Source organism: Tachypleus tridentatus, chromosome 12 (assembly GCF_004210375.1).
Source record: "Tachypleus tridentatus isolate NWPU-2018 chromosome 12, ASM421037v1, whole genome shotgun sequence".
Classification (NCBI taxonomy): Eukaryota; Metazoa; Arthropoda; class Merostomata; order Xiphosura; family Limulidae; genus Tachypleus; species Tachypleus tridentatus.
The window spans coordinates 64,991,298-65,015,792 of NC_134836.1; the positions used below are offsets into that span (position 1 = coordinate 64,991,298).

Genomic DNA, 24,495 nt, shown 5'->3' on the forward strand with positions numbered 1-24,495 from the left:
ATTCTATGTTTTTTCTACTTTGCTATTTTCGTGAGAATAATTTTTGTTTTGATTTCAGGGCTAGTAAAATGTCAGCAGTTAAGAAACGAAAAATTGATGATGAGGGAAGGTTATTCAACAGTACAACAAACTCTGTGTACGTGAAAAGTTTCCCAATTTGTCCCGTCATGCACAAAGAATTGCTGTGAGCAATTTTTCTCCAAAATGAAGCTCATCAAAACCAAATGTAGAAGTCAGCTGACTGATGAACATTTGACCAGTCAGTTAAGAGTGGGAACCACTTCTCTCGAAGCTGATATTGACAAGCTCTGTAAGGACTCTAAATTTCAAGTGTCGCACTAAAATGATCACTCATGCAAAAATATAAAATATTATTGCTTGCATTTTGAGAATTTTTTTTTATTTATTGTGCATGTACACGAATAAGCTTGTTTTTAAGCGGGGCCGCTTGATTGATGAAGTTGGTTATATGGCCCACCGACGAAAATGTTGCACACCCCTGTTTTAGACCTATTCTAATTGCTTCTAGTCTCAATTTGTTGGTTTTACACTTTTTTATGCTGTTTCCAGCGTTTTACGAGAATTCGGCTTTCAGACCGGTTTTAAGAGTTTCTACTCTCAATATGTTTGTTTTACACTGTTTTATGGTAGAAACACCATTTTAGAAGAATTCGTCTTTACATCTGTTTTAAGCGTTTCTAGTCTGAATTAATTTGTATTTCCAGAATTCGTCTTTTAGACCGTTTTTAAGCGTTTCTACTCTCAATTTCCAGCGATTTATAACAATTCGTCTTTTAAACCTGTTTTAATCATTTCTTGTCTGAATTTGCTAGTTTTTATACTGTTTTATGTTGATTCCAGCGTTTTAGAAGAATTAATTTTCTAAAATGGTTTTAAGCATTTCTAGTCTCAAATTGCTGGTTTTTACACTGTTTTATGCTGTTTCCAGTATTTTACAGGAATTCGTCTTTTAGACCAGTTTTAAGCGTTTCTAGTCTGAATTAAATTGTTTTTCACTGTTTCTTCGTATTTCCAGAATTCGTCTTTTAGACCGGTTTTAAGCGTTTCTTCTCTCAATTTAATGCAGTTTCCAGCGTTTTACAAGAATTCGTCTTTTAGTTCGGTTTTAAGCATTTCTAGTCTCACTTTGCTTGTGTGACTACAAGTTTTACACTGTTTTATGTTGATTCCAGCGTTTTAGAAGAATTAATTTTCTAGACCGGTTTTAAGCGTTTGTGGTATCAATTTCCTTGTTTTGGTAGTTTTTCTGCTGTTTTCACCGTTTTACAAGAATAGTTCTTTGAGACCTATTCTAATTGTTTCTAGTCTCAATTTGCTGATTTTTACACTGTTTCATGCTGTTTCCAGTATTTTACAGGAATTCGTCTTTTAGACCGGTTTTAAGCGTTTCTAGTCTGAATTAAATTGTTTTTCACTGTTTCTATGGTGTTTCTTCGTATTTCTAGAATTCGTCTTTTAGACCGGTTTTAAGCGTTTCTACTCTCAATTTCCATGTTTTTAAACTGTTTTTATGCAGTTTCCAACATTTTACAAGAATTGATTTCTTAGACCGGTTTTGAGCATTTCTAGTCTCTATTTCATGGTTTTTACACTGTTTTATGTTGATTCCAGAATTCTCTTCTTAGACCATGTTTTAATCGTTTCTACTCTCAATTTCCATGTTTTTCACTGTTTTTATGCTGGTTTCAGCGTTTTACAAGAATTCGTCTTTTAAACCTGTTTTAATCGTTTCTTATCTCAATTGTTTGGTTTTGACTGTTTTATACTATTTCAAGTGTTTTAGAAGAATTTGTCTTTAGACCGGTTTTAAGCATTTATGGTGTCAATTTGCTTCTTTTTACACTGTTTTATGCTGTTTTCACCATTTTACAAAATTCTTTTCTTAGACCGGTTTTAAGTTTCTACTCTCAATTTGTTTGTTTTACACTTTTCATGCTGTTTCTAGTATTTTAGAAGAATTCGTCTTTTATCTGTTTTAAGCGTTTCTAGTCTGAATTAATTTCTTTTTCACTGTTTTTTATGGTGTTCCTTTGTATTTCCAGAATTCGTCTTTTAGACCGCTTTTAAGCGTTTCTACTCTCAATTTCCAGCGATTTATAACACTTAGTCTTTTAAACCTGTTTTAATCGTTTCTTGTCTCAATTGTCTGGTTTTCAAACTGTTTTATGTTGGTTTCTTAGACCGGTTTTAAGCATTTCTAGTCTCAATTTGCTGGTTTTTACACTGTTTCATGCTGTTTTCCGTATTTTACAGGAATTCGTCTTTTATACCGGTTTTAAGCGTTTTCGCATAACCCGCGAATGGCGAACCGCGAATTGGCGAGGTCACACTGTATTTTGCTATTCTCAATTAATTTAAGTACCGGAAGGCTATGATCGGGATGCCAATTTAGAAACATGTGTTTCTGTTCATAAGAGGTTCCATGTGTAAATAAATTCTATGTTTTTTTCCTACTTTGCTATTTTCGTGAGAATAATTTTTGTTTTGATTTCAGGGCTAGTAAAATGTCAGCAGTTAAGAAACGAAAAATTGATGATGAGGGAAGGTTATTCAACAGTACAACAAACTCTGTGTACGTGAAAAGTTTCCCAATTTGTCCCGTCATGCACAAAGAATTGCTGTGAGCAATTTTTCTCCAAAATGAAGCTCATCAAAACCAAATGTAGAAGTCAGCTGACTGATGAACATTTGACCAGTCAGTTAAGAGTGGGAACCACTTCTCTCGAAGCTGATATTGACAAGCTCTGTAAGGACTCTAAATTTCAAGTGTCGCACTAAAATGATCACTCATGCAAAAATATAAAATATTATTGCTTGCATTTTGAGAATTTTTTTTTATTTATTGTGCATGTACACGAATAAGCTTGTTTTTTAAGCGGGGCCGCTTGATTGATGAAGTTGGTTATATGGCCCACCGACGAAAAATGTTGCACACCCCTGTTTTAGACCTATTCTAATTGCTTCTAGTCTCAATTTGTTGGTTTTTACACTTTTTTTATGCTGTTTCCAGCGTTTTACGAGAATTCGGCTTTCAGACCGGTTTTAAGAGTTTCTACTCTCAATATGTTTGTTTTTACACTGTTTTTATGGTAGAAACACCATTTTAGAAGAATTCGTCTTTTACATCTGTTTTAAGCGTTTCTAGTCTGAATTAATTTGTATTTCCAGAATTCGTCTTTTAGACCGTTTTTAAGCGTTTCTACTCTCAATTTCCAGCGATTTATAACAATTCGTCTTTTAAACCTGTTTTAATCATTTCTTGTCTGAATTTGCTAGTTTTTATACTGTTTTATGTTGATTGCAGCGTTTTAGAAGAATTAATTTTCTAAAATGGTTTTAAGCATTTCTAGTCTCAAATTGCTGGTTTTTACACTGTTTTATGCTGTTTCCAGTATTTTACAGGAATTCGTCTTTTAGACCAGTTTTAAGCGTTTCTAGTCTGAATTAAATTGTTTTTCACTGTTTCTTCGTATTTCCAGAATTCGTCTTTTAGACCGGTTTTAAGCGTTTCTTCTCTCAATTTAATGCAGTTTCCAGCGTTTTACAAGAATTCGTCTTTTAGTTCGGTTTTAAGCATTTCTAGTCTCACTTTGCTTGTGTGACTACAAGTTTTACACTGTTTTATGTTGATTCCAGCGTTTTAGAAGAATTAATTTTCTAGACCGGTTTTAAGCGTTTGTGGTATCAATTTCCTTGTTTTGGTAGTTTTTCTGCTGTTTTCACCGTTTTACAAGAATAGTTCTTTGAGACCTATTCTAATTGTTTCTAGTCTCAATTTGCTGATTTTTACACTGTTTCATGCTGTTTCCAGTATTTTACAGGAATTCGTCTTTAGACCGGTTTTAAGCGTTTCTAGTCTGAATTAAATTGTTTTTCACTGTTTCTATGGTGTTTCTTCGTATTTCTAGAATTCGTCTTTTAGACCGGTTTTAAGCGTTTCTACTCTCAATTTCCATGTTTTTAAACTGTTTTTATGCAGTTTCCAACATTTTACAAGAATTGATTTCTTAGACCGGTTTTGAGCATTTCTAGTCTCTATTTCATGGTTTTTACACTGTTTTATGTTGATTCCAGAATTCTCTTCTTAGACCATGTTTTAATCGTTTCTACTCTCAATTTCCATGTTTTTCACTGTTTTTATGCTGGTTTCAGCGTTTTACAAGAATTCGTCTTTTAAACCTGTTTTAATCGTTTCTTATCTCAATTGTTTGGTTTTGACTGTTTTATACTATTTCAAGTGTTTTAGAAGAATTTGTCTTTTAGACCGGTTTTAAGCATTTATGGTCTCAATTTGCTTCTTTTACACTGTTTTATGCTGTTTTCACCATTTTACAAAATTCTTTTCTTAGACCGGTTTTAAGTTTCTACTCTCAATTTGTTTGTTTTTACACTTTTCATGCTGTTTCTAGTATTTTAGAAGAATTCGTCTTTTTATCTGTTTTAAGCGTTTCTAGTCTGAATTAATTTCTTTTTCACTGTTTTTATGGTGTTCCTTTGTATTTCCAGAATTCGTCTTTTAGACCGCTTTTAAGCGTTTCTACTCTCAATTTCCAGCGATTTATAACACTTAGTCTTTTAAACCTGTTTTAATCGTTTCTTGTCTCAATTGTCTGGTTTTCAAACTGTTTTATGTTGGTTTCTTAGACCGGTTTTAAGCATTTCTAGTCTCAATTTGCTGGTTTTTACACTGTTTCATGCTGTTTTCCGTATTTTACAGGAATTCGTCTTTTATACCGGTTTTAAGCGTTTTCGCATAACCCGCGAATGGCGAACCGCGAATTGGCGAGGTCACACTGTATTTTGCTATTCTCAATTAATTTAAGTACCGGAAGGCTATGATCGGGATGCCAATTTAGAAACATGTGTTTCTGTTCATAAGAGGTTCCATGTGTAAATAAATTCTATGTTTTTTTCTACTTTGCTATTTTCGTGAGAATAATTTTTTTGTTTTGATTTCAGGGCTAGTAAAATGTCAGCAGTTAAGAAACGAAAAATTGATGATGAGGGAAGGTTATTCAACAGTACAACAAACTCTGTGTACGTGAAAAGTTTCCCAATTTGTCCCGTCATGCACAAAGAATTGCTGTGAGCAATTTTCTCCAAAATGAAGCTCATCAAAACCAAATGTAGAAGTCAGCTGACTGATGAACATTTGACCAGTCAGTTAAGAGTGGGAACCACTTCTCTCGAAGCTGATATTGACAAGCTCTGTAAGGACTCTAAATTTCAAGTGTCGCACTAAAATGATCACTCATGCAAAAATATAAAATATTATTGCTTGCATTTTGAGAATTTTTTTTTATTTATTGTGCATGTACACGAATAAGCTTGTTTTTTAAGCGGGGCCGCTTGATTGATGAAGTTGGTTATATGGCCCACCGACGAAAAATGTTGCACACCCCTGTTTTAGACCTATTCTAATTGCTTCTAGTCTCAATTTGTTGGTTTTTACACTTTTTTTATGCTGTTTCCAGCGTTTTACGAGAATTCGGCTTTCAGACCGGTTTTAAGAGTTTCTACTCTCAATATGTTTGTTTTTACACTGTTTTTATGGTAGAAACACCATTTTAGAAGAATTCGTCTTTTACATCTGTTTTAAGCGTTTCTAGTCTGAATTAATTTGTATTTCCAGAATTCGTCTTTTAGACCGTTTTTAAGCGTTTCTACTCTCAATTTCCAGCGATTTATAACAATTCGTCTTTTAAACCTGTTTTAATCATTTCTTGTCTGAATTTGCTAGTTTTTATACTGTTTTATGTTGATTCCAGCGTTTTAGAAGAATTAATTTTCTAAAATGGTTTTAAGCATTTCTAGTCTCAAATTGCTGGTTTTTACACTGTTTTATGCTGTTTCCAGTATTTTACAGGAATTCGTCTTTTAGACCAGTTTTAAGCGTTTCTAGTCTGAATTAAATTGTTTTTCACTGTTTCTTCGTATTTCCAGAATTCGTCTTTTAGACCGGTTTTAAGCGTTTCTTATCTCAATTGTTTGGTTTTTGACTGTTTTATACTATTTCAAGTGTTTTAGAAGAATTTGTCTTTTAGACCGGTTTTAAGCATTTATGGTCTCAATTTGCTTCTTTTTTACACTGTTTTATGCTGTTTTCACCATTTTACAAAATTCTTTTCTTAGACCGGTTTTAAGTTTCTACTCTCAATTTGTTTGTTTTACACTTTTCATGCTGTTTCTAGTATTTTAGAAGAATTCGTCTTTTATCTGTTTTAAGCGTTTCTAGTCTGAATTAATTTCTTTTTCACTGTTTTTATGGTGTTCCTTTGTATTTCCAGAATTCGTCTTTTAGACCGCTTTTAAGCGTTTCTACTCTCAATTTCCAGCGATTTATAACACTTAGTCTTTTAAACCTGTTTTAATCGTTTCTTGTCTCAATTGTCTGGTTTTCAAACTGTTATATGTTGGTTTCTTAGACCGGTTTTAAGCATTTCTAGTCTCAATTTGCTGGTTTTTACACTGTTTCATGCTGTTTTCCGTATTTTACAGGAATTCGTCTTTTATACCGGTTTTAAGCGTTTTCGCATAACCCGCGAATGGCGAACCGCGAATTGGCGAGGTCACACTGTATTTTGCTATTCTCAATTAATTTAAGTACCGGAAGGCTATGATCGGGATGCCAATTTAGAAACATGTGTTTCTGTTCATAAGAGGTTCCATGTGTAAATAAATTCTATGTTTTTTTCTACTTTGCTATTTTCGTGAGAATAATTTTGTTTTGATTTCAGGGCTAGTAAAATGTCAGCAGTTAAGAAACGAAAAATTGATGATGAGGGAAGGTTATTCAACAGTACAACAAACTCTGTGTACGTGAAAAGTTTCCCAATTTGTCCCGTCATGCACAAAGAATTGCTGTGAGCAATTTTTCTCCAAAATGAAGCTCATCAAAACCAAATGTAGAAGTCAGCTGACTGATGAACATTTGACCAGTCAGTTAAGAGTGGGAACCACTTCTCTCGAAGCTGATATTGACAAGCTCTGTAAGGACTCTAAATTTCAAGTGTCGCACTAAAATGATCACTCATGCAAAAATATAAAATATTATTGCTTGCATTTTGAGAATTTTTTTTTATTTATTGTGCATGTACACGAATAAGCTTGTTTTTTAAGCGGGGCCGCTTGATTGATGAAGTTGGTTATATGGCCCACCGACGAAAATGTTGCACACCCCTGTTTTAGACCTATTCTAATTGCTTCTAGTCTCAATTTGTTGGTTTTACACTTTTTTATGCTGTTTCCAGCGTTTTACGAGAATTCGGCTTTCAGACCGGTTTTAAGAGTTTCTACTCTCAATATGTTTGTTTTTACACTGTTTTTATGGTAGAAACACCATTTTAGAAGAATTCGTCTTTTACATCTGTTTTAAGCGTTTCTAGTCTGAATTAATTTGTATTTCCAGAATTCGTCTTTTAGACCGTTTTTAAGCGTTTCTACTCTCAATTTCCAGCGATTTATAACAATTCGTCTTTTAAACCTGTTTTAATCATTTCTTGTCTGAATTTGCTAGTTTTTATACTGTTTTATGTTGATTGCAGCGTTTTAGAAGAATTAATTTTCTAAAATGGTTTTAAGCATTTCTAGTCTCAAATTGCTGGTTTTTACACTGTTTTATGCTGTTTCCAGTATTTTACAGGAATTCGTCTTTTAGACCAGTTTTAAGCGTTTCTAGTCTGAATTAAATTGTTTTTCACTGTTTCTTCGTATTTCCAGAATTCGTCTTTTAGACCGGTTTTAAGCGTTTCTTCTCTCAATTTAATGCAGTTTCCAGCGTTTTACAAGAATTCGTCTTTAGTTCGGTTTTAAGCATTTCTAGTCTCACTTTGCTTGTGTGACTACAAGTTTTACACTGTTTTATGTTGATTCCAGCGTTTTAGAAGAATTAATTTTCTAGACCGGTTTTAAGCGTTTGTGGTATCAATTTCCTTGTTTTGGTAGTTTTTCTGCTGTTTTCACCGTTTTACAAGAATAGTTCTTTGAGACCTATTCTAATTGTTTCTAGTCTCAATTTGCTGATTTTTACACTGTTTCATGCTGTTTCCAGTATTTTACAGGAATTCGTCTTTTAGACCGGTTTTAAGCGTTTCTAGTCTGAATTAAATTGTTTTTCACTGTTTCTATGGTGTTTCTTCGTATTTCTAGAATTCGTCTTTTAGACCGGTTTTAAGCGTTTCTACTCTCAATATCCATGTTTTTAAACTGTTTTTATGCAGTTTCCAACATTTTATAAGAATTGGTTTCTTAGACCGGTTTTAAGCATTTCTAGTCTCATTTTGCTGGTTTTTACACTGTTTCATGCTGTTTCCAGTATTTTACAGGAATTCGTCTTTTAGACCGGTTTTAAGCGTTTCTAGTCTGAATTAAATTGTTTTTCACTGTTTCTATGGTGTTTCTTCGTATTTCTAGAATTCGTCTTTTAGACCGGTTTTAAGCGATTCTACTCTCAATATCCATGTTTTTAAACTGTTTTTATGCAGTTTCCAACATTTTATAAGAATTGGTTTCTTAGACCGGTTTTAAGCATTTCTAGTCTCATTTTGCTGGTTTTTACACTGTTTTATGCTGTTTCCAGTATTTTACAGAATTCGTCTTTAGACCGGTTTTAAGCGTTTCTAGTCTGAATTAAATTGTTTTTCACTGTTTCTATGGTGTTTCTTCGTATTTCTAGAATTCGTCTTTTAGACCGGTTTTAAGCGATTCTACTCTCAATATCCATGTTTTTAAACTGTTTTATGCAGTTTCCAACATTTTATAAGAATTGGTTTCTTAGACCGGTTTTAAGCATTTCTAGTCTCATTTTGCTGGTTTTACACTGTTTTATGCTGTTTCCAGTATTTTACAGGAATTCGTCTTTAGACCGGTTTTAAGCGTTTCTAGTCTGAATTAAATTGTTTTTCACTGTTTCTATGGTGTTTCTTCGTATTTCTAGAATTCGTCTTTTAGACCGGTTTTAAGCGTTTCTACTCTCAATATCCATGTTTTTAAACTGTTTTTATGCAGTTTCCAACATTTTATAAGAATTGGTTTCTTAGACCGGTTTTAAGCATTTCTAGTCTCATTTTGCTGGTTTTTACACTGTTTTATGCTGTTTCCAGTATTTTACAGGAATTCGTCTTTTAGACCGGTTTTAAGCGTTTCTAGTCTGAATTAAATTGTTTTTCACTGTTTCTATGGTGTTTCTTCGTATTTCTAGAATTCGTCTTTTAGACCGGTTTTAAGCGTTTCTAGTCTGAATTAACTTGTTTTTATGGTGTTTCTTCGTATTTCTAGAATTCGTCTTTTAGACCGGTTTTAAGCGTTTCTACTCTCAATTTCCATGTTTTTAAACTGTTTTTATGCAGTTTCCAACATTTTATAAGAATTGGTTTCTTAGACCGGTTTTGAGCATTTCTTGTCTCAATTTCGGGGTTTTTACACTGTTTTATGTTGATTCCAGCGTTTTACAAGAATTCTTTTCTTAGACCGGTTTTAAGAGTTTTTACTCTAAATTTGGTTGTTTCAACACTTTTTTCATGCTATTTCCGGCGATTTATAACAATTCGTCTTTTAAACCTGTTTTAATCATTTCTTGTCTGAATTTGCTAGTTTTTATACTGTTTTATGTTGATTCCAGCGTTTTAGAAGAATTAATTTTCTAAAATGGTTTTAAGCATTTCTAGTCTCAATTTGCTGGTTTTTACACTGTTTGATGCTGTTTCCAGTGCTTTACAGGAATTCGTCTTTTAAACCGGTTTTAAGCGTTTCTAGTCTGAATTAACTTGTTTTTATGGTGTTTCTTCGTATTTCTAGAATTCGTCTTTTAGTCCGGTTTTAAGCATTTGTAGTCTCAATTTGCTATTTGTTACTGTGTTTTAATGCAGTTTCCAGCGTTTTACAAGAATTGGTCTTTTAGACCGGTTTTAAGCGTTTCTAGTCTGAATTAACTTGTTTTTATGGTGTTTCTTCGTATTTCTAGAATTCGTCTTTTAGTCCGGTTTTAAGCATTTCTAGTCTCACTTTGCTTGTGAGACTACAAGCGTTTTACAAGAATTAATTTTCTAGACCGGTTTTAAGCGTTTGTGTTTTCCTTGTTTTTGCAGTTTTTCTGCTGTTTTCACCGTATTACAAGAATTGTTCTTTTACACCTGTTTTAAGCGTATCTACTTTCAATTTCCATATTTTTATTGTCTTTTAAAATTTTATGGTAGAAACACCATAAAACACCATTTTAGAAGAATTCGTCTTTTAAACCTGTTTTAAGCGTTTCTAGTCTGAATTAATTTTTTTTACTTTTTTTATGGGATTTCTTCGTATTTCAGATTCGTCTTTTAGACCGGTTTTAAGCGTTTCTACTCTCAATTTCCATGTTTTTACACTGTTTTTATGCTGTTTCCAGCAATTTATAACAATTCGTCTTTTAAACCTGTTTTAATCGTTTCTTGTCTCAATTGTCTGGTTTTTAAACTGTTTTATGCTGGTTTCTTAGACCGATTTTAAGCATTTCTAGTCTCATTTTGCTGGTTTTTACACTGTTTTATGCTGTTTCCAGTATTTTACAAAAATTCGTCTTTTAGACCGGTTTTAAGCGTTTCTAGTCTGAATTAAATTGTTTTTCACTGTTTCTATGGTGTTTCTTCGTATTTCTAGAATTCGTTTTTTAGACCGGTTTTAAGCGTTTCTACTCTCAATATCCATGTTTTGAAACTGTTTTTATGCAGTTTCCAACATTTTATAAGAATTGGTTTCTTAGACCGGTTTTGAGCATTTCTAATCTCAATCTCATGGTTTTTACACTGTTTTATGTTGATTCCAGCGTTTTACAAGAATTCTTTTCTTAGACCGGTTTTAAGAGTTTTTACTCTCAATTTGGTTGTTTCAACACTATTTTTTTTTCGTCTTTTAAATCTATTTTAATCATTTCTTGTCTGAATTTGCTAGTTTTTATACTGTTTTATGATGATTGCAGCGTTTTAGAAGAATTAATTTTCTAAACTGGTTTTAAGCATTTCTAGTATCAATTTGCTGGTTTTTCACTGTTTCCTGTTGTTTCCAGTGCTTTACAGGAATTCGTCTTTTAGACCGGTTTTAAGCGTTTCTAGTCTGAATTAACTTGTTTTTATGGTGTTTTTTCGTATTTCTAGAATTGGTCTTTTAGTCCGGTTTTAAGCATTTGTAGTCTCAATTTGCTATTTGTTACTGTGTTTTAATGCAGTTTCCAGCGTTTTACAAGAATTCGTCTTTTAGACCGGTTTTAAGCATTTCTAGTCTCAATTTGCTGGTTTTTACAGTGTTTCATGCTGTTTCCAGTATTTTACAGGAATTCGTCTTTTAGACCGGTTTTAAGCGTTTATAGTCTGAATTAAATTCTTTTTCACTGTTTCTATGGTGTTTCTTCGTATTTCCAGAATTCGTCTTTTAGACCGGTTTTAAGCGTTTCTTCTCTCAATTTCCATGTTTTTCACTGTTTTTATGGTGTTTCCAGCGATTTATAACAATTCGTCTTTTAAACCTGTTTTAATCGTTTCTTGTCTCAATTGTCTGGTTTTTAAACTGTTTTATGCTGGTTTCTTAGATCGGTTTTAAGCATTTCTAGTCTCAATTTGCTGGTTTTTACAGTGTTTCATGCTGTTTTCACCATTTTACAAAAATTCTTTTCTTAGACCGGTTTTAAGTTTCTAGTCTCAATTTGCTGGTTTTTACACTGTTTCATGCTGTTTCCAGTAGTTTACAGGAATTCGTCTTTTAGACCGGTTTTAAGCGGTTTTTTTTTACCATTTTACAAGAATTCTTAACTGTTTTAAGCGTTTCTACTCTCACTTTCCATATTTTTACTGTGTTTTAATGCTGTTTCCTACGTTTTACAAAAATTGATTTCTTAGACCGGTTTTAAGCATTTCTAGTCTCAATTTCCATGTTTTTACACTGTTTTTATGCTGTTTCCAGCGATTTACGAGAATTCGGCTTTCAGACCGGTTTTAAGAGTTTTTATTCTCAATTTGGTTGTTTCAACACTTTTTTCATGCTATTTCCAGCGATTTATAACAATTCGTCTTTTAAACCTGTTTTAATCATTTCTTGTCTGAATTTAATAGTTTTTATACTGTTTTATGTTGATTCCAGCGTTTTAGAAGAATTAATTTTCTAAAATGGTTTTAAGCATTTCTAGTCTCAATTTGCTGGTTTTTACACTGTTTCATGCTGTTTCCAGTGCTTTACAGGAATTCGTCTTTTAGACCGGTTTTAAGCATTTCTAGTCTCACTTTGCTTGTGAGACTACAAGTTTTACACTGTTTTATATTGATTCCAGCGTTTTACAACAATTAATTTTCTAGACCCGTTTTAAGCGTTTGTGGTATCAATTTCCTTGTTTTGGTAGTTTTTCTGCTGTTTTCACCGTTTTACAAGAATAGTTCTTTTAGACCTATTCTAATTGTTTCTAGTCTCAATTTGTTGGTTTTTACACTTTTTTTATGCTGTTAGCAGCGTTTTACGAGAATTCGGCTTTCAGACCGGTTTTAAGAGTTTCTACTCTCAATATGTTTGTTTTTACACTGTTTTTATGGTAGAAACACCATTTTAGAAGAATTCGTCTTTTAAATCTGTTTTAAGCGTTTCTAGTCTGAATTAAATTGTTTTTCACTGTTTCTATGGTGTTTCTTCGTATTTCTAGAATTCGTCTTTTAGACCGGTTTTAAGCGTTTCTAATCTCAATTTCCATGTTTTTAAACTGTTTTTATGCAGTTTCCAACATTTTATAAGAATTGGTTTCTTAGACCGGTTTTGAGCATTTCTAGTCTCAATTTCATGGTTTTTACACTGTTTTATGTTGATTCCAGCGTTTTACAAGAATTCTTTTCTTAGACCGGTTTTAAGAGTTTTTACTCTCAATTTGGTTGTTTCAACACTTTTTTCATGCTATTTCCAGCGATTTATAACAATTCGTCTTTTAAACCTGTTTTAATCATTTCTTGTCTGAATTTAATAGTTTTCATACTGTTTTATGTTGATTCCAGCGTTTTAGAAGAATTAATTTTCTAAAATGGTTTTAAGCATTTCTAGTCTCAATTTGCTGGTTTTTACACTGTTTCATGCTGTTTCCAGTGCTTTACAGGAATTCGTCTTTTAGACCGGTTTTAAGCATTTCTAGTTTCACTTTGCTTGTGAGACTACAAGTTTTACACTGTTTTATATTGATTCCAGCGTTTTACAAGAATTAATTTTCTAGACCCGTTTTAAGCGTTTGTGGTATCAATTTCCTTGTTTTGGTAGTTTTTCTGCTGTTTTCACCGTTTTACAAGAATAGTTCTTTTAGACCTATTCTAATTGTTTCTAGTCTCAATTTGTTGGTTTTTACACTTTTTTTATGCTGTTAGCAGCGTTTTACGAGAATTCGGCTTTCAGACCGGTTTTAAGAGTTTCTACTCTCAATATGTTTGTTTTTACACTGTTTTTATGGTAGAAACACCATTTTAGAAGAATTCGTATTTTAAATCTGTTTTAAGCGTTTCTAGTCTGAATTAAATTGTTTTTCACTGTTTCTATGGTGTTTCTTCGTATTTCTAGAATTCGTCTTTTAGACCGGTTTTAAGCGTTTCTAATCTCAATTTCCATGTTTTTAAACTGTTTTTATGCAGTTTCCAACATTTTATAAGAATTGGTTTCTTAGACCGGTTTTGAGCATTTCTAGTCTCAATTTCATGGTTTTTACACTGTTTTATGTTGATTCCAGCGTTTTACAAGAATTCTTTTCTTAGACCGGTTTTAAGAGTTTTTACTCTCAATTTGGTTGTTTCAACACTTTTTTCATGCTATTTCCAGCGATTTATAACAATTCGTCTTTTAAACCTGTTTTAATCATTTCTTGTCTGAATTTGCTAGCTTTTATACTGTTTTATGTTGATTCCAGCTTTTTAGAAGAATTAATTTTCTAAAATGGTTTTAAGCATTTCTAGTCTCAATTTGCTGGTTTTTACACTGTTTCATGCTGTTTCCAGTGCTTTACAGGAATTCGTCTTTTAGACCCGTTTTAAGCGTTTCTAGTCTGAATTAACTTGTTTTTATGGTGTTTCTTCGTATTTCTAGAATTCGTCTTTTAGTCCGGTTTTAAGCATTTGTAGTCTCAATTTGCTATTTGTTACTGTGTTTTAATGCTGTTTCCAGCGTTTTACGAGAATTCGGCTTTCAGACCAGTTTTAAGAGTTTCTACTCTCAATATGTTTGTTTTTACACTGTTTTTATGGTAGAAACACCATTTTAGAAGAATTAGTCTTTTAAATCTGTTTTAAGCGTTTCTAGTGTGAATTATCTTGGTTTTCACTGTTTTTATGGTGTTTCCAGCGATTTATAACATTTCGTCTTTTATGGTGTTCCTTCGTATTTCCAGAATTCGTCTTTTAAACCGCTTTTAAGCGTTTCTACTCTCAATTTCCAGCGATTTATAACAATTCGTCTTTCAAACCTGTTTTAATTGTTTCTTGTCTGAATTGTCTGGTTTTTAAACTGTTTTATGCTGGTTTCAACGTTTTACAAGAATTGGTTTCTTAGACCGGTTTTTCATGCTGTTTCAAGTGTTTTACAATAATTTGTCTTTTAGACCGGTTTTAAGTATTTGTAATCTCAACTTCTTGGATGCTTCTGTGTTTCTTTCTGATTTTACCATTTTACAAGAATTCTTAACTGGTTTCTTTTATGCTGGTTTCAACGTTTTAAGCGTTTCTACTCTCAATTTCTATGTTTTTACATTGTTTTTATGCTGTTTCCAGCGATTTATAACATTTAAACCTGTTTTAATCGTTTTTCGTTTCAATTTGCTAGTTATTATACTGTTTTATGTTGATTCCAGCGTTTTACAAGAATTAATTTTCTAGACCGGTTTTAAGCGCTCTTAATTTCCTTGTTTTTGTAGTTTTTCTGCTATATTCACCGTTTTATAAGAATTGTTCTTTTAGACTTTTTTTAATTGTTTGTAATCTCAATTTGTTGCTTTTTACAATTTTTTTTATGCTGTTTCTAGCATTTTAGAAGAATTCGTCTTTTAAATCTGTTTTAAGCGTTTCTAGTCTGAATTATCTTGTTTTTCACTGTTTATATGGTGTTACTTCGTATTTCCAGAATTCGTCTTTTAGACCGGTTCTACTCTCAATTTCCATGTTTTTACACTGTTTTTATGCTGTTTCCAGCGATTTATAACAATTCGTCTTTTAAACCTGTTTTAATCGTTTCTTGTCTCAATTGTCTGGTTTTTAAACTGTTTTATGCTGGTTTCTTAGACCGGTTTTAAGCATTTCTAGTGTCAATTTGTTTGTTTTTACACTGTTTTTATGCTGTTTCCAGTGTTTTACGAGAATTCGTCTTTTTAATCTGTTTTAAGAATTAATTTAATCTGAATTAACTTGTTTTTCACTTTTTTTATGTATTATTAGAATTTGTGTTTTAGACCGGTTTTAATCGTTTGTTGTTTCAATTTCCTTGTTTTTACACTGTTTTATGTGTAAAGAAATCGTCATTTAGACCGGTTTTAAGCGTTTCTAGTCGTAATTAGCTTGTTTTAACTATGAAAAGATATTGCTTTCGTATTTCTTTATTAGTGATTTTAATTTTAAGTTTCTGTTTCGATTTGAAAGAGATTGGAGTACTGAAGAAATTAGTACGAAAAATAATTAAAAGTTTATTTTCTTATGTTTTTGTTTCGATTTGAACCGTAGTTACTGTTTCTTTCATCTTGAGAGTAAAACAGTATTTTCCTTTAGAATTGCTTTATTAATAGTTTTCCTTTTAGGTTTTGGTTTCGATTTGAAAGAAATAAAAAATACCGTTGAAAACCTAAAAAATAAACTTTGAAAGGGTATTGCTTTCGAATACAGGTGAATAAACTGAAATTTAATTGCAGTTTCGATTTGAAAGAAAAAGTTCATTTTCTTAGGTTTTGTTGTTTCTTTTTCGGTTTTCCAGAATTATTGATGTATTTGAATCTACGCATGCTCACTTGCTGTTGTCTACAACAATTTATGTGCGTTACGTCTTCAAAACAGTATATAAATATACTAAAGTGTAAGATATTAAAATCATATTCTTTTAAAAGTTTATTTTTTTAGGTTTCAGTTTCGATTTGAACCGTAGTTTCTGTTTCTTTCAAATTAAAAGTAAAACCTGAAGGAAAAACAGTATTTTCCTTAATAATGCTTCATTACTGGTTTTTTCTTTTGAATTTCTACATTAATAGGTTTCAGTTTCGATTTGAAAGAAAAAGTTCATTTTCATAGGATTTTTGTTTCTTTTACGGTTTTCCAGAATTATCGATATATTTGAATCTACGCATGCTCAGTTGTTTACAACAATTTATGTGCGTTAACTCTTCAAAACAATATTATGTTAGGAATAAACAACAGTATATTAATATTGTAAAGTGCAAGATATCAAAATGATATTTCTCTAAATTAATGTAGCCAATTTGTTTTTTACTGTAACGAGTTGAGGTTTTTTTTTTGAGGTTTTCCAGAATTATTGATATTTACGCATAACGTGTGAGTTATGTGAGTTACGTCAACAAAAAGACCGAAAGAAATGAAAAAGTAATTTGAAAAAGGGTCGAAATCCGATGAAACAAACGTTTATAAGAAAAAGTTTATTACCACTTCTAACTTTTGTCAGCCTGTTTAAAGTTATATCACAAAAATTCTTTGACGTTAACGTGATCGAAAAGTTTTAACGTGATATGTGAAGCAAAATTTTTATATTCTAACACTAAACCCTAACGCTATATGAGTACGTCATCAAAACAGTATATAAATATATTAGGATTCTAAAGTGTAAGATATTCTAATAAAACTTTATTTTTTTAGGTTTCAGTTACAGTTTGAACCGCAGTTTTTGTGTTTCTTTCACGGTTTTTTTGACGGTTTCTAGAATTATTGATATATTTGAGTGTGCGCATGCTCACTATTTCTGTGCGTTACGTCATCAAAACAATATTATATTAGGAATAAACAACAGTATATTAGGATTCTAAAGTGTAAGATATTAAAATGATATTTCTCTAAATTAATGTAGCGAACTTGTTTTTTACTGTACACCTCAGTATAAACGAGTTGAGGTTTTATCAGAAACTAGTTTTCCAGAATTATTGATATTTACGCATGTTCACATGTGAGTTACGTCATCAAAAGACCGCAAGAAATGAAAAAGTAATTTGAAAAAGGGTCGAAATCCGATGAAACAAACGTTTATAACAAAAATTAAGATATCACAAAGTGTTGTCAACCTGTTTAAAGTTATATCACAAAAATTCTTTGACGTTAACGTGATCCAGTAGTCTCCAAGTGATACGTACGTAAGTAAAGGAAAATTTTTATATTCTAACCCTAAACCTCATCAAAACAGTATGTAAATAGATTCAGATTCTAAAGTGTAAGATATTAAAATGATATTCCGGTTCCAATCGCACGTTTTCTCTTTCTAGTGTTTTCTGTTAGGTTTCAGTTTGGGTTTGAAAGAAACAAAAACTTCGGTTAAAACCGAAACTGAAATCTTAAAAAAATGAACTTTTACACTCTTTTGCTTTGCAATTTCTTCATTATTGGTTTTTCTTTTAGGTGTCAGTTGTGAGGTTCTAAAATCTCCTGAAAACCCAAAGTTGTAAAAAAAACATTGGTTTATTTGATAAGCCATAGCTCTAAGACTTAATGTGATACAAAGCTAAATTTTCTTTTCAAATTTCCCAAAACATATCCGTTGATAAATCCGTTGTACATAAAAGTTCATTAGGTCTCCGGTAAAAAAATGTAGTTGCATGATTTAGCTAAAAATAGCCCTACTTCAGGTCACAGTTTGACCATGTCACCAGTTATTCAGCCTTTTCAGTTATGTACCATATATTCTTACATCTCTGAATATGATCTACAAAAAAAAGTCAGGATGGTGTTCAATCTACCTTTTGAGTTGTTGTTTACTTGAAAAAAAAACTGTGTACAAATATATCCATACAATTTTGCAATAATTTAAGAATCCCATTGAAATATTCTAATCAGCCTTTACCATATATTCTTACATCTCTGAACATGATCTTCAAAAAAATCAAGGTTGTGTAAAATAATAAATTTTTTGGGCAAAGGACCACTTTCAGGTCTTTCTTGTCAATCAGGAATCAGTCCTGCAGAAGTGTATAAAGTTTGATCTATTTGAGGCTATGAAAAATGCAAAACTGCAGCAGGTATTAGGTCACATCATAGCTTAATTCCCCACTCTACCAACAATGATGAGAAGGCTATCAGATGTGTACACAATTGTAACTGTTGGTAGTAGCAGTGAAAGTGATGCTGCAGCAGCTCAAATAGGGTCTTATGATAGGAATGACAATTATCAGCCAGGGAAATATGTGGCATGCATAAAGATAGATTAGATGAACATTTCGATGTGTTGGTGTCATTTATGAAGAAATTAAGAAACTGTTCTCATGGTCTGCAAAGATGAAAGCTGGAGTCGTTGCTAACATATTCTTTGTCTGATAAGTGCACCTACTGTGCAAGGCAGTAGTTCTTGCCACTATGTTCTAAGTCAAAGTGATTTCAGCATAATTAAACTCGAATTTCAGAAATTTATTCAAGCTGTCTGAACAAAGCAATGTTTATTTGATATTGTGAAGGCTAATTTATTGCAAAAGCAGTTTTTGAATCATTTCATTGTCATGATTGGTGTGACTGTAATCTTTCTCAGTTATCCCTTGTTGTAGCACTGTGTTTTTGTCTGATTTTCCTTTGTATTTATTATATTATGAATCTTAAACTCAGCCATATCTGCATAACTGTAATGCATATATAATATATTTGCATTGCCATCTAACTAGTTATGCCAATAAACATGTTCAGAAATGAATTAATTCTTTCTTGTTTCTTACAACTTCATTTTGACATTGTGAAAGGGTGAAAATATTTCAGTGGGATTCATACAATTCTGACAGGTATTTTCAAATATGTTTGTATATGTATGGATATGTTTGCACACAATAACACACCTGAACTTAATTTTTTTTTTAAATAAAAAATGTATGTTCAGAGGATACTTTAAAAAAAATTTATAACTATCCTGATTTGTTTTGTAGATCATACTCACAGATGTAAGAATATATGGTAAAAATCTGAAATGGTTGAGTAATTGGTGACATGGTCAAACTGTGGCCTGAAGTAGGGCTATTTTTAGCAAAATCATAAGTTACATGCAGCTAAATGTTTTTACAGATCTAACAGACCTTTAATTACAACAATTGCTGATTTTTCAACTGATATGTTATAGGAAATTAGAAAAAAAAATCAGCTTTGTACCATATTAAGTCTTAGAGCAATGGCTTATTACATAAACCAATGTTTTTTAGGATTTTGGGGTTTCAGGTCATTTTACTACCTTACAATGTAAATTATAAGAGAGATAAACTTGGTTTGAGACCATTGTTGAATTCTGTGAGATTAATTCAGTCTGTGTAGCAAATATCAACCTTCTACCACCTGGTTTAAGCTGCCAAAGTTGCCCAAAAAAATGAATTTGCCCCCCAAAAAATTAAATTTTACAGAGATGTAAGTCAGAAACTATTAGAGATATTGATCTAATCTTTGGCAATTTTTCATGATATGGGTAGATGAGCACTTGAATTTTTTTTAAGGCATTCTGTGGGGGTCACCTCTGGATGATTTGACCATTGAATGACCCTTCATCTTCTTCTGAGTAGGAAATGGATTGGTAGACAATCCAAATCACATATTCTGTCATGACGAGACAAACTCACTTGTAGAGAAAATTATATATTGAAAAACAAACAATGTTTCGACTTTCGTTAGTTATCTTCTTGTTCACAAAGAAAGAAAGGGTTATTGACCAGTAGCTGACTACATGTTTGAAGGTGGTTGTGTAACTGAGTGTAGGAATGTAGAGGGTGTGTTTAGATGATTGATTATACTTAGATATAAACCAACACAAAGGACCACCTTCATTTTGTGCTTAAGTTATTGTTTGGGAAGGCTTCTTTAATTTTGCATTTGTTTGTTTATTTATGGTTTGGGTGTTTTCTATGGTTATGTTGTGTTTATTTGATTTGCAGTATTTAAAAAATGTGAAGGTGACATTTTTTTGTTTGTTGAATCTGGTTTCCATTAACAAAACAAATTTTGCATTTGTTTGTTTGTTTATTTATGGTTTGGGTGTTTTCTATGGTTATGTTGTGTTTATTTGAGTTGCAGTATTTAAAAAATGTGAAGGTGACTTTTTATGTTAGTTGAATCTGGTTTCCATTTTTATACTTGTTTTTCCAACATAGAAGTCATGGCAGTTATCACATTGTATTTTATAATATTGGTGTTATATTTGTCAGTGTAGTTTTTATATAGTATAGACCTTAGTTATGTGAATAAATTTGGTATTAACTTGAATGTCATATTTTGTTGCTAGTTTTTTGCCAAATGTTGGTTATTTTTCTGCTGATGTTGGGAATATGTGATATGCAGCCTGATATGGTTTCTTGATTTTTTAAATTGTGGGGTATATTTACTTTTGCTAGTTGATTTTGCTTTTTGTCCATGTGTGTGTGTAAACATTATATGCATTATGTGAGTAATAAAAATGAGTGTGATAAAAAGGTTGAAAAATTTAGATTTATATATGTCAGACATATTTTTGTAGAATTGAATATTATCTGTGAAACATCTTCTAATTGTACATAATTTTATGTGTTAATAAACTGAATGAATGCGTTTTTAAGGCATTTAGTGTAAACTTATTGACAGTTAAGATACCAGTTTCGTTAACAGTTATACCCTTTCATTAAATAATTGTTTGAGAAACATGCCAATTGTATAATGTAAATATAAATGAAGGCTATTAAAATGAGACCTTAGAGTTAATTGGCTAATGCAGTTATGGCTTAAATCATGGTAAAATTAAATTATATATGGATTTTCTCATCACCAGTTTCTAATATAACATTGTTAGGAAAGCTGAAGGATTTGGTTGGAAAAAGAAAGAGAAAAGACAGTCATAAAAAAGAGTAATTAAAGCTGATACTTTTATTGAAAGTACATAGCCAATAAGGAAAATGGACATTGGTTATATTTTACGATGTTTGTAATTACATTATATTTCCCATTATTATTTTGTTGCAATGATGCTATCAATGGTGTGTGTGGTTTATAACATCCAACCATTTATTCAAAATGTCTTGGGGTAATACAACATTTGTTAGTTCCAACTTGAAAGAATATTCCGATATTGTATCAAGATCTAAACACCAAATTAGTAATTTAGAGTAGTTCTTTAGTGTTAATATTTCTATTTGACACAAATAAAGTTTCAATTCTGTATAATATACTGTTGTTTGCTGCATAGATTTGTCATCTAAAAACTAAATTGTATATGTATATATATAAAGTTTTAATCAAGTATTTGTGGATGTAGTTATACATGTGTATGAAATTTAAACCAAATTTATTTCTTGGTCTTACTTTTACAAGGATTCAATATACCTACCAAAATTATAATCACTACACAATATTATTAACATCTGTGGTGTTAATGTGATGACTTTCTGAAATACATATGTAAATGTGAGAGTTACCTGATGCATGATTTTTAATATTAAAACACTGATATTGTATTTGAATGACATTAGTGTTTAATGCAATGGTTCCCAACCAGAGGTGCTCGTATCCCTTGGAGGTGCGAGATAACATTTCAATTTTTGTTTGTTTATATCAAGAGTACTGTCCGACATATTCAAAAATTGTGCCATGCTTTGAAAAACTTGTAAGAAATAAAGAGGAACAAAAGAGTCATTAAATTTAAATTGGCTTATGAATATTTGAACATTCCAAATTCAAAGAAATTTCATGCATGGATGAAAATTTATTTTTTTGTAGGCCATGTAGGGTTTATGCAACTTTTAGTTTGTTGTAATATTTTTTCATTTCGAAATGTTTTGTTTTTGTTTATATATCATTAAAAACTAATTATAAAAATTTGTTTTGGCCACCTTCATTTTTATTCTTAAATAAATAATTACTGTGAGGGGTGCAAGAACATATTAAAATTTTGGTTGGGAACCACTGGTTTAATGGATATTAACAGTGGGGTTTAATGTTGTTATCAAATGGTGCAAATAAAGTGTAAACACTTGTTTTTACTGGGCAGTTGCCCTTAATTTTTTTGAATTAGAAATGAAACCACACATTTCTACTTATTAAAATTCCTAATCTCCATCCTTATAAAAAGTTATAAAATAGAACTAAAGAAAACTACAGATTCTATCTTATAAGAACTGTTAACCTTGTTCTTCCTGTTGACTGTAGGGAACTTGTATTGTAAAGATCAGTCACACTGTTTGTTGGTAAAAGAGTAACCTAAGACTTGGCAGTGGGTGGTGATGTAGCAGTTGATTTTGCAAACAGTTGCACTAGAAAGTAATATTGTAATTATTTTTAGATTATTGAGAAGATTGAAAGGGTTTTCTCCTGAATGGTAGATGTATCGTGAACTTATGGACTTGCAGTAAGGGGTCAGCCACAAAACCCATGCTTTTCACTTCCAGGGTTCTGTGTTTTTCAGGATATGTGCAATTAAACAGTGAATTTTATCAAATGATTTTCATGTGTACAATTATCAGTTTTTCGGTTCAATCGGTAAATACGTTTTGTCTGTCATGACAGTTGTTATCAGAGTTTTTACAGCTATAAAATTTGAGACCAGTGATTCAAACTGGTGTATAAATAAATTGAAACACCTAAAGTAAATTCCATTTGATGCTTTTTATCCTAGTTATGTAATGGTAGATTTTATTAGTCTAAACTAATTCTCAAATAAATTTAGTAGTTTACAAACTGTTTTTTTTTATATAGCACAAACACCATGTGGTTATACATTGCATTAGACTACATCATGTTTAACTATACCCAATACCAGCTTGATCAGATTATTAAAAAATAGGATATGTATGTAAATTACATTTGTTGAAAATGTGTTGTTAAGCACTAACTATACATTTTTGTAAATTATATGCTGGTTATTTATTAATATAGTGAAAATGTGCTTGAGAACTATTTGATTAGCCATCCATTATTTTTAAGTGAGAAACTAGAGAGAAAATAGCTAATCAGTGTCACTTAGCTCCAACTCTTGGACTTTTTTATTATTGGAAAGGATGAATCCACTACTCTACGTTACCAGTAAGATGCATGAAAACCATTGTATGACATGACTGTCTGTTTAGAGAAAGAGAGATCATAAGTGTTTTCACTTGTACTTTGTATTTAAAGCCCTTCATATCTTACATTTACAATAGAAAGAGAACTAATGCATTCACTAACTTTCATGTGACATGCATTACACCATTTGTAATTGTTATATTTCTTTATATCTGCAGGCTTACAGTATTAGAAACCTGGTTTTAATACTTATGGTGGGCACAGATATCCCCTTGTGTTGTTATCAGCATTTCAAACAGTTACTGTATAGATGCACAAATCTTCTTTAAGATTAAGCCCCAGAGATGATCAACTGTGTTACACATCTAGCTGAATAATTCACAAGAATTAATCAGTATTGTCGTACATGCATGTTTTAAAGTTTCCTATATAAATATTAGGTGAGTGTATGAGCAGAAACTAAAATACACTATTCATACAGTTTTCATGATTTTAATAAAAAACACATGGGTTCAAGAAGACTCGACACAAAATAATAACCATAAAGTGTGACCACTTTTGAAAGGTGGACTTTTTTTTTTCTGTGAATGTTTTCTTCTAAAGACAAAGGTCCACTTTATAAAGTGCTCAGGATTATTTTATATAGATTATATAAAAAAAACAAAAGTTCAGCTTTCATGATAGAAGGAGAAATAAGGAAAGAAAAAAAATATTTTTTTTGACAAAGATGAAACCACTGAATGAAGATCATTGATTCCAGGTTCTAGATGAAGTCCAAAAGGTTGAACAGTATTTAGATTAGCAATCCAATGAGTTTCTTTTATTTCTCTGTAAGCTTTAATTTTGAATCCTGTTTTCAATGGTTCAGCAGAACAGTATAATGAAACCTTATTTCATCAAAATAAGAAAACGAAAATTTGGTAAATAATAATATGGTTATATGCTTCCTAAACTACTAAAAAAAAATTAGTCACTGGCAACCCTAAAGTACTTGACGTGTGTGCTTGGATTTGTTACGTATGATACGTGGTTCCAATATATTATATGATATATAGTGACGAATAAAAGTCATTGCAATCACTCTCTACATTTTTTTATATTTAAATATTTCATCTCTTATGTATTTATACCATGTTTTTCTTCTATTTTTTTCACAATGATAATGTGTATGAAGCTGCCTTTCCTTTCAGTTAACTTATTGGATTCGTCTTTTCAAGTGTGCTTGATGCTGATAAAGTATTGTGAAAGTACAATTTTTCATATGTTAAAAGTATTGTTTACAGTTATTTGTACAGCGAGTGTGTATTATATC

At 31.4% G+C, this 24,495-nt stretch overlaps 1 protein-coding gene across 6 annotated transcripts in view; it reads left to right on the forward strand.

Moving 5' to 3' along the window:
* The first annotated feature begins 17,012 nt into the window (after positions 1-17,012).
* The window catches only part of LOC143233438 (anoctamin-9-like), a 71,930-nt gene continuing 64,447 nt past the window's right edge, over positions 17,013-24,495 (forward strand). For 3 of the 6 annotated variants that reach the window (XR_013018150.1, XM_076469684.1, XM_076469685.1), the window contains exon 1: positions 22,575-22,605. The gene's annotated coding sequence lies outside the window, so the exon portion shown is untranslated. Of the gene's footprint in view, positions 17,336-22,574; positions 22,606-24,495 lie in introns of those variants that run through there. The other 3 variants (XR_013018149.1, XM_076469683.1, XR_013018148.1) reach the window with 3 other exon arrangements.